The 5,128-nt window shown below is 47.5% G+C and overlaps 1 pseudogene; it reads left to right on the top strand.

Moving 5' to 3' along the window:
- Positions 1 to 981: 981 nt before the first annotated feature.
- Positions 982 to 1,362, top strand: LOC142450889 (adenosine 5'-monophosphoramidase HINT1 pseudogene; annotated as a pseudogene).
- The last annotated feature ends 3,766 nt before the right edge of the window (positions 1,363 to 5,128 follow it).

The following is a 5,128-nucleotide window of genomic DNA, read 5'->3' as shown; positions in this document are numbered from 1 at the left end:
TAAATTAAATGAAAGTGTAATGGGGTTAAGACATAATCTAATCTCCCAAAAGTTAATAAGAATTAATATAGAATCAAGACAAATGTGTGCATAAGCAAATGTGGTGAAGAAAGCTGATGGTGCCCGGCTATCAAAAGATATAGCATCTGGGGTCTTAAAGGCTGAAGGTAAACAAGCGGCCATCTAGCTCAGAAGCAACAAAGCCCACATGGAAGAAACACAACAGCCTGTGTGATCCCGAGGTGTCAAAGGGATCAGGTATCGGGCATCATGAGAACAAAAATTCATGTCATTGTGAATGAAGGGGAGTGTGGAGTGGAGACCCAAAGTCCATCTCTAGGTAATTAGACATCCCCTTACAGAAGGGTCGCGGGGAGGAGGGGAGCCAGTTAGGGTACAGTATAGCAACAATAAAACATACAACTTTCCTCTAGCTCTTAAATGCTTCATCCCCTCCCCACTATCATGATCCCAATTCTACTTTACAAATCCGGCTGGACCAGAGGATGTACATTGGCACAGATAAGAACTGGAAACACAGGGAATCCAGGACGGATGATCGCTTTAGGACTAGTGGTGAGAGCAGTGATACCAGGAGGGTGGAGGGAGGGTCGAGTGGAAAGGGGGAACTGATTTCAGGGATCTGCATATAACCTCCTCACTGGGGGATGGACAACAGAAAAGTGGGTGAAGGGAGCCATCGGACAGAGCAAGATATGAAAAAATAATAATTTATAAATTATCAAGGGTTCATGAGGGAGGGGGAGTGTGGAGGAAGGGGGTGCGGAATGAGGAGCTGATGCCAGGGGCTTAGGTGGAGAGCAAATGTTTTGAGAATGATGAGGGCAATGAATGTACAGATGTGCTTTACACAATTGATATATTATGGATTGTCATAAGTTGTATGAGCCCCTAATAAAATTATTAAAAAGAAAAAAAAGAGCCCGCCTCCTCCCTCCGCAGCCACACCCGGAGGTCGAGATGGCCGAGGAGATCGCCAAGGCTCAGGTGGCCCGGCCTGGCGGCGACACAATCTTCAGGAAGATCATCCGCAAAGAAATCCCAGCCAAGATCATTTTTGAGGATGACCGGTGCCTTACTTTTCATGACATTTCCCCACAAACACCAACACATTTTCTGATAATACCGAAGAAGTACATTTCCCAGATTTCTGTCGCAGAAGATGATGATGAAAGTCTCCTTGGACATTTAATGATTGTTGGCAAGAAAAGTGCAGCTGACCTGGGCCTGAACAAGGGATATCGAATGGTGGTGAATGAAGGTTAGGATGGGGGACAGTCTGTCTATCACGTCCATCTTCATGTTCTCAGTGGTCAGCAGATGAGTTGACCTCCAGGTTAAACATGCTTTCAGGGAAACATATCCCTTCTCTAGGCAATGATCAGGTCAGCAAGTTAAAATGTATTCAACAGTACCCTCAAATTTGCCTGTGTATGGAGAGATTAAGGGAATACTGGGGGGACCCCCATATGTAATAAAAGACATTATTGAATGGTTAAAAAAATACTTTCCTTCTTAAAATCAAACCAAGCATGGAGATCATTCTGGCTAAACCACCGCGCTTGATTTCTAGAACCTAGCAGGAGCCCTACCACCAAGGAGCCCTAGTGAGACAGCAGGTTACGAGTTGGGCTGCTAACTCTAAGAGTGGGGCCTCAAATTGAGGAGCCCTGGAGGTATAGTGGTTACACTTTGGGTTGTCAACTGCAAAATCAGCAGTTCGAAACCACGAGCCACACCCAGAGAGAACGATGAGGTTTTCTACTCTTGCAAAGAGTTACAGTCTCGGAAACTCCCAGGAGCTGTTCCATGCTGTCCTATATACGGAGTTGCCGTGAGTGGGCACTGACTCAGTGGCAGTGAGTTTAGTTTGGGTTTTACCAGGAACATCTATATTAGCAGGGACTCACTATTGCATGCAGAACAATGACTCACCTGGGGTGAAATTCTAGACATGAGAAAGGAAGACACTCAAATCTCATGCCATCTGTGCTTAAGGTGATCGTGCGAGTTATATCCCTGGCAAGGTGTAGCTTTGTCAGGGAGAGAGGCAACAATTAGCCAAGGAAAGAACAAGGTGTGAGGAAAGCCTAAAGGAAAAGGTTGGCTAAGGTAAATTGGACCAAGGAGAAGAGGCACAGAAGAGGTGATAAGAGGCACAGGGGAGCACCGGCAGACTCGCTGGCCCATGATACTCAGCATTATCTAGGGAGATTCCAGAAGTCAGAGCCTTCAGGTCCATAGGGGATGAAGGCAAAGCACCAGCTGGAGAAAACCTGTGGGCATCACAGATACTGATCCTTCCAGGGAGGAGGGAGGAGAGGGGCAAAGCCCAAGCCTGGACCTGAAGCACCCTGGAAAGGTTGTCATTTCCATCTCCCCCAAGTAAGTGCCCTCACACAGTCTCGGACAGCCTGGGGCCTTTCTCTGATCAAGCTATACCCTGCCAGGGACGTGAGAGCAAGAGGAACAGTGGGCAGACCACGGCCCTGTCTGAGTCTTAGAACTCCTCCTATGGATAAGAGCAAATGCCTGTCTCTGAGCATGGGAGAAAAGAGGCCAGGAGAGGGTTCCAGATCTCTACTCTTGTATTTTACTGAGGTGTAACTCAGAGTTCCTAGCTTGGCTAAACAGAACAATGGGCTGGAAAAGAGACAAGGAACCCTTGACAATGTCTCTCAGCTAAAACTGCATATAATCCAGCAAGGCGAGTATGTATACCTGCAGATATGAAAATCTTTGGATGTGCGGAGTGAGGAGGTATACTGTGGAGGGGTCAGTCGTGTGCTATGCATGTATTTAGTAGATATAAAAATAGACGGGCCGTGTGGTGAAGAGGTAGGGGGAGGCGCCAGGTAGTGAAAGCTGAAGCTCAAAGTTACAATTCTGGCTGCGCTGACTCCCTAGCTGTGTGATCTCAGGTACTCGTGGCTGTTAGCCCACTGTTATCAGAGCACAACTCACTCTGCAGGAGTTGCAGGAGTGTGTGGTATGTAAATAAGGTGAGCATCCGCCTGTGGTCTGTGTCTCATGAAAACTTAGGACATTTTTGCTCAGGTCTGTGCTAATGATCCCCATCCCAGAGCCCAAGACAAACTTGCCTCCATCTCCACGTAGTCCCCAGCACACACACACACACGCACGCGCACCCTATCTCATGCCCAGCCTCCATTAATACTGAAGATTTGGCGGGGGACCAAATCTGAAGAACAAAGATGGCTTGTTTGAGTGCATCCTCAAATGTTTCCAGACTCAATCAAGGCTGACACACTCCCACATCTCCCACCAGGCTTCAGAATCCCTGCTCCTTTGCCCACAAGATGTTACACCCATCCCCTCAAGGGTTGCTTTTTATTCCATTCACATACCAAAGACCTCACCTCTTGCCTTTAGGAATCACTGGGCTGACCAGTCACTTAGCCAACCAGCAATACATCCATTCATCCTCTGCCCGCCCACCTGGTTACCCACAGCTTATCTGCCATTCCATTTATCTGTCCATTAGTAAATCTATCTGCCTATCTCATTAGGACTTGTTGAATAGCTGGGTAGGTTGGTTGGTTGGTCTGTTTTTCTTCCTTAAAAACAGTTTCAACCCCCCTGTGACAGTTACTCTCTTTTTCTTTGTTTCTCTATGAAAGACTTTGAAAATAACAGTGTCCTCAGAGCCAGTGTCTCTCTGAAGATTGTCTCCAATATGCCAGAAAGCAGGGGAGATGAGGGAAGCAGGAGAGGGAATCAACATAGGCAGGGGGAAACTGAGACAATGAGAGCTGAGGAGCAGGAAAGGGGAGAACAGGAGGCTCAGGAGAAACCTGCCTCTTCACTATCACAGACATTACCAGGGAGCAGAATTAACGTGAAGGGTTGAGGGAAGTGTTGCTCATAGTGGAATAAAGAGGAGGCGGGCATGGAAGGAAAAGACCTGATGAGGATAGAAAGAATCAAGAAGAAGCACAGCGTAAAGAAAGCTGGGCTTGCCACTCATGTATCCAATGAAGACATTTCAAAACCCACCTGGAGGTCAAAAGAAAGGCCTAGCGATCTATTTCCAAAATTGTCTCTACCCTAAAGGCCCTACTGGACACAATTCTACTGATATACATGCATGAGGTTACCATGGGTCTAGAATGAACTAGAGGCAGTGAGTCCCTGTAGTAACCCTCTAGTGACTCCTGGCATCCAGTGTGCACCACACTCCCTGACACTGTCAGAAGGGGTGACACCAAAATGGCCCCAGGACCCATAGTGGCAGTAGTAGGGGACAGGACAGTGCCACAAGAGGAGGTAAAGTCAAAGTAGAGCTGATGTCCACTGTCCCCTGGTGTGCTTACTCATCACTGCCACCATACTACTCCGCCATGCCATGCCCCTTCATCTGCCAGTCACAGGCCGGTGAACCTCCAGTACTCATCAGTGGGTGGAGAGGAGGCTCTCCTCCTTGGCCAACGGGAGAGGGAAGGAGTTGCAGAGAGTCAGCAAGGCTGAGTCTGAGAGGGACAGGGCCCTACAGGGCTGTTCTTAGCCTTGCTCACAAGTAGGAACAGGCTAGGCCTCCCTCTCCACAGAGATACTATGAACTATGTGACACTCACCCTAGGGATGCCATGGACTCAATAGCAACTTATGTTTGGGTTTTAGGTATTTTACAGAAGTAATTACCAGACTATTTTTCCTGTAGCCTCTGGGTGGACTCAAAGCATCACTTTTTCAATTAGTGGCCAAGGGCAAACATTTTGTGTTATCGAGGGACCTATGATCTTGGGTGAGTAATATAAATTCTCCAAGCTCTGGTTCTTTATCTACAATGAGAAAAAAATATTATCACTCACGTTTCTAGAATGTGGTTTGAGGTCAGGGTGAGGGCAGAATGAAGGTTAGGTCCAAGGGCAATAAGCAGAACGTTTGAGGCTCCCCTGTTTACAGATGCAAGTGGCTGAGCTCATCTCACATGTGCTAAACGTCAGGGATCAAAGCTCTGCAAACCCCAAGAGCCAGGCTTCCCAGAGGCTTGGGCGCAGATCCCCATCTTTTTCTAACTAGCTGCCTGGCTTTAGGCAAACCACTCATCTTTCTGTTCATCAGTGTCTCTCTCTCTCTTTTTATA

This window comes from Tenrec ecaudatus, chromosome 6 (genome assembly GCF_050624435.1).
Source record: "Tenrec ecaudatus isolate mTenEca1 chromosome 6, mTenEca1.hap1, whole genome shotgun sequence".
In the NCBI taxonomy this organism is placed as follows: Eukaryota; Metazoa; Chordata; class Mammalia; order Afrosoricida; family Tenrecidae; genus Tenrec; species Tenrec ecaudatus.
Note: the sequence above shows the minus strand (reverse complement) of the source record. Positions and strands in the feature narration are given on the sequence as shown.